Source organism: Ranitomeya imitator, chromosome 5, assembly GCF_032444005.1.
Source record: "Ranitomeya imitator isolate aRanImi1 chromosome 5, aRanImi1.pri, whole genome shotgun sequence".
NCBI classification, from domain to species: Eukaryota; Metazoa; Chordata; class Amphibia; order Anura; family Dendrobatidae; genus Ranitomeya; species Ranitomeya imitator.
Window position 1 is genome coordinate 375,238,818 of NC_091286.1, and position 14,347 is coordinate 375,253,164.

Consider the following 14,347-nt stretch of genomic DNA (forward strand, 5'->3'; position numbering starts at 1 on the left):
TACAACTCTCACGAGAAAAGGTATATAAGTTTGTGCTTGTTTGTGTTTATCTCTTTTCAGGTTGATTTGAAACATATTTAATATAGAATGCTTTGACTAAGCTTACTGCTCAGAAATTCATGAAGGAGATGGTATGTAGATGCAGTATAGGGTTCCTGAAGGGATTGAAAGTGATACAGGTTCACATTTTACCGAAGAGGTCATCAGGAACATTTTGTAGTCTCTGGAAATTAACAGGCTTTGCCCACTGTTTACCATCCACAGAACAATGAGAAGGTGGAAAGGCTAAATGGTACATGAAAGGTAACATTTCAGAAGGAAAAGGAAAAAGCTGGCAAGTCATGGACCACATGCTCGCCTTTAGTTCTTCAGGTAGAAAAACTGGTATCTCTTCATATGAGATACTTTTTGGTTAAGCACATAGAACCGGAATACACATTCCACAGTGACCTCAGATGCAGCATTATATCCTGATTAGTGATACACAAGCTTTGCATAATGGACTAAAAAGTGTGATAAAAAAGTGTATACTTCTATTCCCAACTCTTAATCAGTGTCAGGAGCACAAGATCACAAGCAAGGAGATTTAGTGGTCCTTAAAAGTCAAGTGAAAAAGAGCCACAAGCCAAGATTTGATGGGCCACTCCAGGTTTTCCTAACCACAGCAACTTTGGTGAACCTTAAAGGGAAGGTGCCGCCAGTTTTCTTGTAGTTTGTTTGTGAAATTAAGCTTAAAATAGTAATTAAAATGTGTTAATGCAATGTTTGCACTGTTGCAAACAATTCTATATCAATAATATTATTTTTTTTTTACAAATATATATATTTACCACTAGGGGGAGCATTTTCCGTTTTAGACCTCAGGCAGCTATAGTGAGACCTACCAGCTTTACTGTTAGCTGAAAAATTGGGGCAGTAACTGCTGACATCACCATTTCCCTCCACTTTTGGGTGGTCTAGTATCCCTGGGGCAGAATGAAGAGTAGCATCAAAGGGCAGTGCCATTTTGTGTGTGACTGCCCTGTGATCTGCTACGATCAGCAGTTACTGCATCGGATGCACAGCTTGTTTACAGAGCATCATACTACATGTCTCTTTCTCTCTCTCCCTCTCCCATCAGTCTCTCTCAGCCATACTAATGTATCACTTCCCTCCCTTCAAAATGCCTGGCCCTTCACTGCAGACCCAGAGCTCCTTATCTTGCTGATGAATGAGTCACAGACAACTCCAGCTCTGATAATGCTGATCCTACACTGTTCCTCCTTGATGTCTTTGCAGTCTCTGATACTCTGCCTGCTGTGCCCGGACTTTTCTCCCACACTTTACTCCTGTCAATCTAGGATCTATTCTGAAGCAGTAATGCTTCTGTTAGCAGATCCTAATGACAGGAGACAAATCACAGTGGAGGGCTCTATGAATATGGTAGCAGGACACTCCCACTGCTGTGAATAGTGCAGCCCATAGAGGCGTGCCCAGTTCACTGCTAATGCTGCTTCAATGTTAGAGATAGGGTCAGCGCCGGTCTGTTAACTCCTATGACCATAGGTTGCCATATTATGACACTGATAGTGTCCTGATACTGTTGTGAAACCAAGATGTCAGCCTCCAGTGCCTTCTATAAACTCCAATAACACACAAAATATGTTTCAAATGCAATCAAATCTTTGTTATAACAGCATGTTATGCTACATTACATTGATTTATTAATGATCTACAAACGCGGTACCTTCCCTTTAATGGAAAACCCACTTGGATACATGCAGCAACTGTATAGAGTCAAATCAACAGAAGAATGATGTTTTCAGCTAATTGTAGTCACTGAATTACACTTCATGGTGCTAGACTATCTCACACATCGACCAAATGGAAAATCTCCCGGTTGGGATTGATATACAGAAAAGAGCCAAAATGGGAAAAACGGTTAAAGGAGCATAACACAAATAAGGAGTCCTATTGGGAGAAACATTCTCTTTCCTGAACGAGTCAATTAGTACAAGAATGGTTAGCCGGTGGGTCTAAAGGATCACAAAAACCAATGCATTTTTTCAACTTACTACTTTCAATAGATAGGAGGAATCCATGTGTGCACTCATATCCTTGACTCCAATGTATTACCTTTCAAAAAAACTGTCTTTGAACATTTTTTATATTATGGACCCTAGATGAGAAGAGATCTATTGTTGTGGTATATTTATGGATGATCAGGCAGGAAACTTAGGTGATGCATCTAGAAAAGTCCCGATAAAGTGCTCCTATATATCTTTTGAAATAGCCATTATTGTTCACAAAAGGGGTGAATGTGAGAGAACAGATTTCATTTATCTGTGTTATCCATCTTATCCTATAACTTTTGTGTCATGGTGAAGGAAGACAATGAGGAAGTTTCACATTTTTATTCACTCCCCAAAAGTTCCTATTGGCTCATAGTTTGGAGGGATTGTTTCCTTTGTTTGCGATCCTGTTTAAGTGCCTACATTTACTAATAAGGCAGAAGTCCTGAGTACACCATACAAGGCTGTGCTGTATTGATTTCCTGACTGCTCGTAAAACAAATCTCATTAATTTGGAGTTCCAAAGGCATAAAAGAGAGTGGATTTCGCTCACACTGTTGAAACTTCTCCTACAATGTAAGGATAGGTGTCTGTGAGCATGTTCAGTAGGAAACTCTTCCCTCCATCCTTCATGTGTACAAAGATGTGCTTGGTATAGATATTCTGATTTACTACTGGAGATTCCAGTGATACTGAGGTAAAAAGAGAATGCTCACACTGATGCCCACCCTGTGTTTTATATCTAATGTTAGAGATATAAGCGGTGCTGAGGTAAGAAGATGCTGCACACACAATTTTCTACCCTGTATTTCTGCTATAATACTGGATATACCAGGGATTCTGAGGTAAGAAGAGGCTACCATACTGCTGTCCACACTGTCTTTCTGATTTGATACTGGAGATAACAGGGGTGCTGAGGTAAGAAGAGGTTGCTCCCATTGCTGTCCACCCTGTCATTCTGATCTAATGCTGAAGTTAACAGGAGTTCTGAGGTAAGAAGAGGCTGCTTACTATCCTATCTACCCTGACTTTCTTTTTTAATACTGTATATACCAAGGTGCTGAGGAAAGAAGAGGTTACTCACAATGATGTCTACTATGTCTCTCTCAACTCATACTGAAGATGCCTCGTGTACTGAGGTAAGAAGAGACTGCTCACTTTCCTGTCCACTTTGTTATTCTGTTCTAATACTAGAAATACCAGGGATGCTGAGAAAAGAAGCTGCTGCTTTCACACCATGTCATTCTGATCTAATACTGAAGCTATCAGGATTGCTGAGTCAAGAAGAAGAAGGTGTTCACACTGCTGACCTCCCTGTCTTTTAAAATTACATTAGAAAAGATAGTTAGGAAATTATTTATAATAACATTTCCTTTTGTTATTTTTTCTTTATTTGTAAAAAAAAAAAAAAAAAAACTTCAAAAGATTTTGCAGGGGAATAGAAAAAAGATCACAGTGTTGCAGGGCTGCTGCAGTTTTCAGCAGCAGCACTGCGGGCTACTGCATGTGAATGCTGCCTGAGGCGATGTGCACACGTACAGGTTTTTCGCATTTTTTTCACGTTTTTTTCGCGCTAAAAACGCTATAAAAACTCATTAAAAACGCATACATTATGCATTCTATCATTTAGAATGCATTCTGCATGTTTTGTGCACATGGATGCGTTTTTTTCCGTGAAAAAATCGCATCGCGGTAAAAAAAAAGAGCATGCTCATTATTTTTGTGGATTTTCTGCGTTTTTCCCCGCAATTCTATGTATTTGGGGAAAAACGCACCAAAAACGCACCAAAAACGCATAAAAAACGCGACATAATCGTGGTAAAATCGCGGTAAAAACGCATGCGGATTTCTGGCAGAAATGTCCGGTTTTTGTCAGGAAAATTTCTGCAAGAAATCTTGACGTGTGCACATACTCTTAAGTTTGAGGTTAATTTCCAATATAATAAACAGGCTCTTTGACATACACTGGCCCACCAAATTTTCTTACTATCCTCCAGTGGGCTCAGGCCCTGTCATAATAATGGGCTTGAAAGGTCCTACAGAAGCTAATAACATTCAGAAGTGACTCTGGAGCCTCTTGCTATTAAGGAGTATCTGTTATCAGATTTCACAATACAAATTGCATACATTAAATAGATTTTTTTAGACTAGAGAGTCTTGGTGCAAATGCAAGTATAATATTACTGCAAAGTTTTCAGGCCTCAAAATAAAATGAACATTTTATGAGTTTACCGATTGCTCTTCCTAGGACCACATTGCGTAGGTATTAACACTGCATATTGAGAGCAACCCAAAAGACCTGCCTATTTGGAAATAACCTGACCGACTTGACTAGCCGTCATAATTTGGTCCTTGTCACACGTTAGGGCGGGATCTCTACATGTGCCCATTTTTCCTGCTTTCAACACATCAACTTTTAGAACGGACTGTTCACTTGATGCCACTTGAACATGTTAATTAATACTTTTGGTGTCACCTGATTTTAATGCTATTACTGATCAGTGTATGTTCAGGTTACATACAAGAGATTACTTTCCGGAACTTTACCCATCTACTGGTAGGTGGGTATGTTAAATTAATCAATTAATATGGGATTTGCAAAATGAATTAACATTACATTCTGAAAATATTTAGCTTATCAAAACCATCATAGTAATCTAATTATTAACATTAACATCAAGCAGATATTTTCAAAGGTGACCTCATATTGTGTTTTCTGAGTAAGAGAATAATGTCAACCTTACAACTGTTCAGTTTTAATTATCAGAGAGTAGAAAGACAATTTGCATAACATGACTTAATGTCAAATATCCTTGACATGCCAAATTTCCATTATGTAAATATGCTAATGTGACCTAAGCTGCAGGGTGTGATACCTGACCAAATATTCAAAATAACTTTTGGGGCAAATTAAGTCTTATTTGTCTCAATAAACTTTTTCGTTTGTCATAACAACAATTGCTAAAATGCATCCAATATGTGCATATTAAAAAAGATAATTGCACTCAAAATCCATACTTTTCCCATTACTTCACCCTTTTCTGATATTATCTATTTCAATTTTTTATATATTTTTAATACAGCACAATCTATATATAACAGTCAGTCTGTCTACAACTTGCAACTGTAAGTCTGCCTGAGAGTTCAGGCTCCAAAGGCTCCCTCAGACAGACTTGGCACAAGCCAATCTGGTTTTACAATAGGACCCGATGAAATGCTACCATAGAAGGGCTGCCGTCCAGAGGTAAGAATGGTCAACAAGCAGAGTCAGAGCTGGGAGGTTACTTCAAGGACCAAATCAGGAAAAACACATAGCTATATCAAGCAGCTTCCAGCAGCAAGGTGGTGGCTTTAGTAGGGTGTGGTGCTCTTCAACTGGCTGGAGCAGGGAGCTAATAACTCCAGCTGGACAGCACACACACCCATACTGCCAGATTGGATGGCACTACAGTTCCCAGCCACTCTGGCCTTAGTGGCTGGACAGGGCCTCGAATCCAGAGCTTCTGGTTCTTTACCAGCGCCGCCTGCAGAGTGTATACAGATGTGCCTGACAACAGAAGCAGAAGTCGCAGGTGCAGGTTCTGGTGGAGATGTGACAGTACCATCCCTTTTATGAGGGGCCACTGGACTCTTAGAACAAAGCATATTTGGAAACCGAAGATGAAACCTCCTGAGCAGATTTTTGGCTTTGGCATTACTAGATAAGACCCAGGATATCTCTTCTGTGCAATAACCCCTCCAATGCACCAGATATTGTATAGACCCTCTTACCATATGAGAATCCAGGATTCTCTGCACCTAACACTCTAAATTTACTATAACCAGAACAGGAGCAGGAGGATTTCTGAGTCGGTGAACCGGGGAATGATATGGCTTGAGGAGGGACTTATGAAATGCATTGGGTATCTTAAAATTGAGGAAGTTTCAGGCGCAAAGCTGAAAGGTTAATGACCTCAATTATCTCAAAAGGACCAATAAATATGGGGCCCAGCTTGGCAGAAGGAATCTTAAGCTTGATATTTTTTGTGTACAACTATACCTTGTCTCCAACTCCAAAGCTTTGGCCTCTAGAACGTTTCTTATTAGCAGCTTAGGTCTGGCCACCCAACGCCCTCTTCACGTTCTCTCTCACTTCAGAATTTTCAACCTCTAAAGTATTCAACACAGTGGTTGAAAAGGAACCAAAATGAGGAAAATGGAGTTGTTTTAATCTATTCTTGATATTGATTATTAATAGCAAATTCAGCTATCAGCAAATGTTCCACCCAGTCAGACTGATGATTAGACACAACATTGAAGATGTTGCTCGCATGTTTAACTAAGAACAAATACCATTGATACATAATTTAGAAAAATACTCCGGGAAAACATCCCATATCAGTTAGGACATGGTAACCAGGACACTCCAAAAGCATATATCCTACAAAGACTCCATGGAGTACAAAGTCCAATACACTCTAATAAAAATTCAGTAATTTTATTAATAATAATACAAAAAATAAGAAATAACCAAACATAACTACAAAGTAATGACACAGACTTCAGACATGATGCTTATACAGAGAGAACAAGGCAACTGTAGTAACACTCGGGGAAGATAAAGCAGATCACCCGTATTACATATAGTACAGCGTATACTGAAAAAGTGCTTAGTGCAATCTAAAGTGCTTAACAAGTATAAAACTATGTCCCAAACTGGGAAACATAGTACACTACACACTGTATAACCTACGGGACCAGAGGATAAGTATAAATGCCAAATGCGCCGCTTATCTTACCCATGTGCCAGTGCCTGTCTCTGCAGCAGCCCCGAGTGTTACTACAGTTGCCTTGTTCTCTCTGTATAAGCATCATGTCTGAAGTCTGTGTCATTACTTTGTAGTTATGTTTGGTTATTTCTTATTTTTTGTATTATTATTAATAAAATTACTGAATTTTTATTAGAGTGTATTGGACTTTGTACTCCATGGAGTCTTTGTAGGATATATGTTTAACTAGTACAGTCTGTCTTACCATTGGTCTCTGGCTGGTGGGCAGAAGAAAAAGACAATGCAATATTGATCTTTTTACAGAAACTATATTTTCGGGAATACCATGTAATCACACATTGTGATTAATGAACAAGTTATTAAGGGTTTCAGAGTTAGGCAACCCACACAGAGGAACAAAATCACACTGGTTACTGAACTTGTCAACCAACACCCAGATAACAGTCTTCCCTTCTGAAGGTGGGAAGTCAGTAATGAAATCCAAGGAGAAGTGGGCCAATGGACTCCTAAGGGAAGGTAGGGGCTGGAAAAAATCAGGGGGACTTGTTCTGGGCGTCTTGGATCGGTCACAAATTTCACAAGCGAGCACATATTCCCTACAATCTTTAACTATGGCTGCCCACCAAAAATTCATGGTTACCAGACTCCTGAAGAATACATGAGTGAAACTGGGGAAGAACAAATAATTTTTGAGTATGAGTAGTATCTGTCTGATGGTTGATCTTGGGATCTGCGGATATTTTCTACAAGATCTAAAAAAAATAGACTACACAACTATACCCTCAGCTAGAATAGCAACTGGTTCAGAGTCCTGAGACTTAGAAGGACAGAATGTCCAGGAGAGTGCATCAGCCTTCATGTTCTTAGTACTAGATCTGAACATGATCACAAAATCAAATGTATAAGAGAATAAAGCCAATCTACCTTGCCTAGGGTTATGTTTCTTAGCTGATTCCAAATAAGTTATATTTTTTAGATCTATCATGACAGTCACTTTATGTTTGGCATCTTTGAGGAAGTGGCCCCATTCCTTGAAGGCCCACTTATCGTATATACTCGAGTTTAAGCTGACCCAAGTATAAGCCGAGGCACCTAACTTTGCCACAAAAAACTGGGAAAAACTTATTGACTCGAGTATGAGACTAGGGTGAGAAATGCAGCAGCTACTGATAAATTTCAAAAATAAAAATAGATACCAATAAAAGTAAAATTAATTGAGACATCAGTAGGTTAAATGTTTTTGAATATCCATATTGAATCAGGAGCCCCCTAAGATGCTCCATACAAAATACGCCCCATATAATGCTCCATAAAGTTCATGATGGCCCCCATAAGATGCTCCATGCAAAAATATGCCCCATATAATGTTGCATAAAGGTTAATGATGGCCCCATAAGATTCTCCATATTAAAATACGCCCCATATAATGCTAAATAAAGGTTAATGATGGCCCCATAAGATGTTCCATACAAAAAATATGCCCCATATAATGCTGCATAAAGGTTAATGATGGCTGTTGTGAATTCTGTTGTCGAACTCCCTCCTGTGGTCGTGAATGGTACTTCGGCGAGTTCTGTCTATGGGCTCCCTCTGGTGGCTATGAGTGTAGCTGCTGCTTCTGAGGTTCCTTACACAGGTGACGTGGTTTATTCTTTGGTTGGCTTCTCTATTTAACTCCACTCAGATCGTTACTCCATGCCAGCTGTCAATGTTTTAGCATTGGTTCAGTTCGCTCCTGGATCTGCCTGGTGACCTGTCTTCTCCTGCAGAAGCTAAGTTCCTTATTGTTATTTTTGCTTATTGTTTCTTTGTCCAGCTGGTTATCCTGATTTTGTCTTGCTAGCTGGAAGCTCTGGGATGCAAATTCCCCCCCCCCCCGCACCGTGAGTCGGTGCGGATGTCTTTTTTGCACACTCTGCGTGGTCTTTTGTAGGTTTTTGTGCTGACCGCAAAGATTCCTTTCCTATCCTCTGTCTATTTAGTAAGTCTGGCCTCTCTTTGCTGAAACCTATTTCATTTCTGCGTTTGTGACTTTCATCTTTTCTCACAGTCATTATATGTGGGGGGCTGCCTATTCCTTTGGGGAATTTCTCTGAGGCAAGGTAGGCTTTATTTTCTATCTCTAGGGCTAGCTAGCTCTGAGGCTGTGACGAGGCGCCTAGGGAGCGTCAGGAGTGCTCCACGGCTATTTTTAGTGTGTGTGATAGGATTAGGGCTTGTGGTCAGCAGAGCTCCCACATCCCAGAGCTCGTCCTGTATGAGTTTAACTATCAGGTTGGGTGCTCCTAACCACCAGGTCATAACAGTACAGCTGGCCCAAAGTATTAATGCATCTCAATAGAGGGATAAGAGGACTTCTGAGACCATTTTTTTTCCTTTGCACTGTGTTTTGTCTTTCTTTTCCCCTAGACCTTTGGGTGGTTCAGGACACAGGTGTAGAGATGGACATTCAGGGTCTATCCTCTTGTGTGGATCATCTCACTGCAAGGGTACAAAACATTCAAGATTTTGTGGTTCAGAATCCTATGTTAGAGCCTAGAATTCCTATTCCTGATTTATTTTCTGGGGATAGATCTAGATTCTTGAATTTCAAAAATAATTGTAAACTGTTTCTAGCTTTGAAACCCCGCTCCTCTGGTGACCCCGTTCAACAAGTAAAAATCATAACTTCTTTGTTGCGTGGTGACCCTCAAGACTGGGCATTTTCCCTTGCTCCAGGAGATCCTGCATTGCGAGATGTAGATGCGTTTTTTCTGGTGCTTGGATTGTTTTATGATGAACCAAATTCAGTGGATCAGGCAGACAAAATCTTGCTGGCTTTGTGTTAGGGTCAAGATGAAGAGGAGGTGTACTGTCAGAAGTTTAGAAAGTGGTCTGTGCTTACTCAGTGGAATGAATGTGCCCTGGCGGCAATTTTCAGAAAGGGTCTTTCTGAAGCCCTTAAGGATGTCATGGTGGGATTTCCCACGCCTGCTGGTCTGAATGAGTCTATGTCCTTGGCCATTCAGATCGATCGGCGCATGCGTGAGCGCAAAGCTGTGCACCATCTGGCGGTATTCTCTGAGCATAGGCCTGAGCCTATGCAATGTGATAGGACTTTGACTAGAGCTGAACGGCAAGAACACAGACGTCGGAATGGGCTGTGTTTTTACTGTGGTGAATCCACTCATGCTATCTCTAATTGTCCTAAGCGCACTAAGCGGTTCGCTAGGTCTGCCACCATTGGTACGGTACAGTCTAAATTTCTTTTGTCCGTTACTCTGATTTGCTCTCTGTCGTCCTATTCTGTAATGGAATTTGTGGATTCAGGCGCTGCCCTGAATTTGATGGACTTGGAGTTTGCCAGGCGCTGTGGTTTTTTCTTGGAGCCCTTGCAGTATCCTATTCCATTGAGAGGAATTGATGCTACGCCTTTGGCCAAGAATAAGCCTCAGTACTGGACTCAATTGACCATGTGCATGGCTCCTGCACATCAGGAGGATATTCGCTTTTTGGTGTTGCATAATCTGCATGATGTGGTCGTTTTCGGGTTGCCATGGCTACAGGTCCATAATCCAGTATTGGATTGGAAATCTATGTCTGTGTCCAGCTGGGGTTGTCAGGGGGTACATGGTGATGTTCCATTGCTGTCAATCTGAGTCAATCTGAGTTTTTATCAGATTACCGGGATGTATTTGAAGAGCTCAAATCTGGTGCCCTACCTCCTCATAGGGATTGCGACTGTGCTATTAATTTGATTCCTGGTAGTAAGTTTCCTAAGGGCCGTCTGTTTAATTTATCTGTGCCAGAGCATGCCGCTATGCGGAGTTATATAAAGGAATCCTTGGAGAAGGGTCATATTCGTCCGTCGTCGTCACCATTGGGAGCAGGGTTCTTTTTTGTGGCCAAGAAGGATGGTTCTTTGAGACCTTGTATTGATTACCGCCTTCTTAATAAGATCACAGTCAACTTTCAGTATCCTTTGCCGCTGCTGTCTGATTTATTTGCTCGGATTAAGGGGGCTAGTTGGTTCACCAAGATAGATCTTCGAGGGGCGTATAATCTTGTGCGAATTAAACAGGGTGATGAATGGAAAACAGCATTTAATACGCCCGAGGGCCATTTTGAGTACCTGGTTATGCCATTCGGGCTTTCTAATGCTCCATCTGTGTTTCAGTCCTTTATGCATGACATCTTCCGAGAGTACCTTGATAGATTTATGATTGTATATTTGGATGACATTTTGGTCTTTTCGGATGATTGGGAGTTTCATGTGAAGCAGGTCAGAATGGTGTTCCATGTCCTTCGTGCAAATTCCTTGTTTGTGAAGGCGTCAAAGTGTCTCTTTGGAGTTCAGAAGGTTTCATTTTTGGGGTTCATTTTTTCCCCTTCTACTATCAAGATGGACCCAGTTAAATTTCAGGCCATTTACGATTGGACTCAGCCGACATCTGTGAAGAGCTTGCAGAAGTTCCTGGGCTTTGCTAATTTTTATCGTCGCTTCATCGCTAACTTTTCCAGTATTGCTAAACCGTTGACTGATTTGACCAAGAAAGGTGCTGATGTTGTCAATTGGTCCTCTGTGGCTATAGCGGCTTTTCAGGAGTTGAAGCGTCGTTTTGCTTCTGCCCCTGTGTTGTGCCAGCCAGATGTTTCGCTCCCTTTTCAGGTGGAGGTTGATGCTTCTGAAATTGGAGCAGGGGCTGTTTTGTCGCAAAGAAGTTCTGATGGCTCGGTGATGAAACCCTGTGCCTTCTTTTCTAGAAAATTCTCACCTGCTGAGTGCAATTATGATGTGGGCAATTGGGAGTTGTTGGCCATAAAGTGGGCATTCGAGGAGTGGCGACATTGGCTTGAAGGAGCTAAACATCGCGTGGTGGTCTTGACGGATCACAAGAATTTGACTTATCGCGAGTCTGCCAAACGGTTGAATCCTAGTCAGGCTCGATGGTCGCTCTTTTTCTCCCGTTTTGATTTTGTGGTTTCATACCTTCCGGGATCTAAGAATGTGAAGGCTGATGCCCTGTCAAGGAGTTTTGTGCCTGACTCTCCTGATGTTCCTGAGCCGGCGGGTATTCTTAAAGAAGGGGTAATTTTGTCTGCCATTTCCCCTGATTTGCGGCGTGTGCTGCAAAAGTTTCAGGCTGATAGACCTGACCGTTGTGTTGGTCCCCGACTTCGTGTTGGGGATTTGGTTTGGTTGTCATCTCGTCATGTTCCTATGAAGGTTCCCTCTCCTAAGTTTAAGCCTCGTTTCATTGGACCATATAAGATTTCTGAGGTTCTTAATCCTGTGTCATTTCGTTTGGACCTTCCAGCTTCTTTTGCCATCCATAATGTGTTCCATAGGTCGTTGTTGCGGAGATACGTGGCGCCTATGGTTCCCTCCGTTGATCCTCCTGCCCCGGTGTTGGTCGAGGGGGAGTTGGAGTATGTGGTGGAGAAGATTTTGGATTCTCCTGTTTCGAGACGGAAACTCCAGTACCTGGTCAAGTGGAAGGCTTATGGTCAAGAAGATAATTCCTGGGTTTTTGCCTCTGATGTTCATGCTGCCGATCTTGTTCGTGCCTTTCATTTGGCTCATCCTGATCGGCCTGGGGGCTCTGGTGAGGGTTCGGTGACCCCTCCTCAAGGGGGGGTACTGTTGTGAATTCTGTTGTCGAACTCCCTCCTGTGGTCGTGAATGGTACTTCGGCGAGTTCTGTCTATGGGCTCCCTCTGGAGGGTATGAGTGAAGCTGCTGCTTCTGAGGTTCCTTATACAGGTGACGTAGTTTATCCTTTGGTTGGCTTCTCTATTTAACTCCACTCAGATCGTTACTCCATGCCAGCTGTCAATGTTTTAGCATTGGTTCAGTTCGCTCCTGGATCTGCCTGGTGACCTGTCTTCTCCTGCTGAAGCTAAGTTCCTTATTGTCATAACAGATGGCCCCATAAGATGCTCCATATTAAAATATCCCCATATAATGCTGCAAAAAAGGTTAATGATGACCCCATAAGAAGCTCCAAATTAAAATATGCCCCATATAATGCTGCGCAAAGGTTAATGATGGCCCCATAAGATGCTCCATGCAAAAAATATGCCCCATATAATGCTGCATAAAGGTTAATGATGGCCCCATAAGATGCTCCATACAAAAATGTGCCCCATATAATGCTGCATAAAGGTTAATGATGGCCCCATAAGATGCTCCATACAAAAATATGCCTCATATAATGCTGCACAAAGGTTAATGATGGCCCCATAAGATGCTCCATTATAAAATATGCCTCATATAATGCTGCACAAAGGTTAATGATGGCCCCATAAGATGCTCCATGCAAAAAATATGCCCCATATAATGCTGCATAAAGGTTAATGATGGCCCCATAAGATGCTCCATACAAAAATGTGCCCCATATAATGCTGCATAAAGGTTAATGATGGCCCCATAAGATGCTCCATACAAAAATATGCCTCATATAATGCTGCACAAAGGTTAATGATGGCCCCATAAGATGCTCCATATTAAAATATGCCTCATATAATGCTGCACAAAGGTTAATGATGGCCCCATAAGATGCTCCATATTAAAATATGCCCCATATGATGATGCTTAAAGGTTTATGATGGCCCTATAAGATGCTCAATAGACAACTATGCCCCATATAATGCTGCACAAAGGTTAATGATGGCCCCATAAGATGCTCCATATTAAAATATGCCCCATATGATGATGAATAAAGGTTTATGATGGCCCCATAAGATGCTCAATAGACAAATATGCCCCATATAATGCTGCACAAAGGTTAATGATGGCCCCATAAGATGCTCCATATTAAAATATGCCCCATAAAATGCTGCTGCTGTGATTAAAATTTAAAAAAATGACATACTCACCTCTCGTCGCTGCCCACTGCTCCTCAGCATCACCGGCTTTCTGCTCTGACTATTTAGGCAGACGGTGCGCACTAAGCACGTCATCGCGCCCTCTAACCTGAACATCACAGCCAGAAGACCTGGAAGACACAGCACGGCGGTGGAACGGGGACAGGTGAATATCACATGGCTCACTCTCCCCCGGTCCTACTCACCCTCCTGGCACTGCATATCAGTCCGTGCATCATGGGTGTTGGCATCTCTCTTCCTGTCTTCCTTCCTGTGCTGAGCGGTCAGTGATACCGCTCATTAAAGTAATGAATATGTGCTCCACGCCTATACCACGTGACCGCTCAGCACAGGAAGGAAGAAAGGAAGAGAGATGCCAGAGCCCGAGATGCAGGGACTAATATGCAGAGATGACACTAGGAGGGTGAGTATGATGTCTTCTGCTCCCCCACCCCCCTACCCCACTGGCAATGACTCATGTATAAGCCGAGAGGGGTGTTTTCAGCACAAAAAAAGTGCTGAAAATCTCAGCTTCTGTACGAGTATATACGATAATTTCCAAAATTCACAATTGCCGATGTCATAATTCTTCTCAACAGAAGAAAATTTTTGCAAAAATTAGGCGCATACAAAAAGTTGAATGAGAGATAGGGTACGTTGCAATGACATCACTCCAACTCC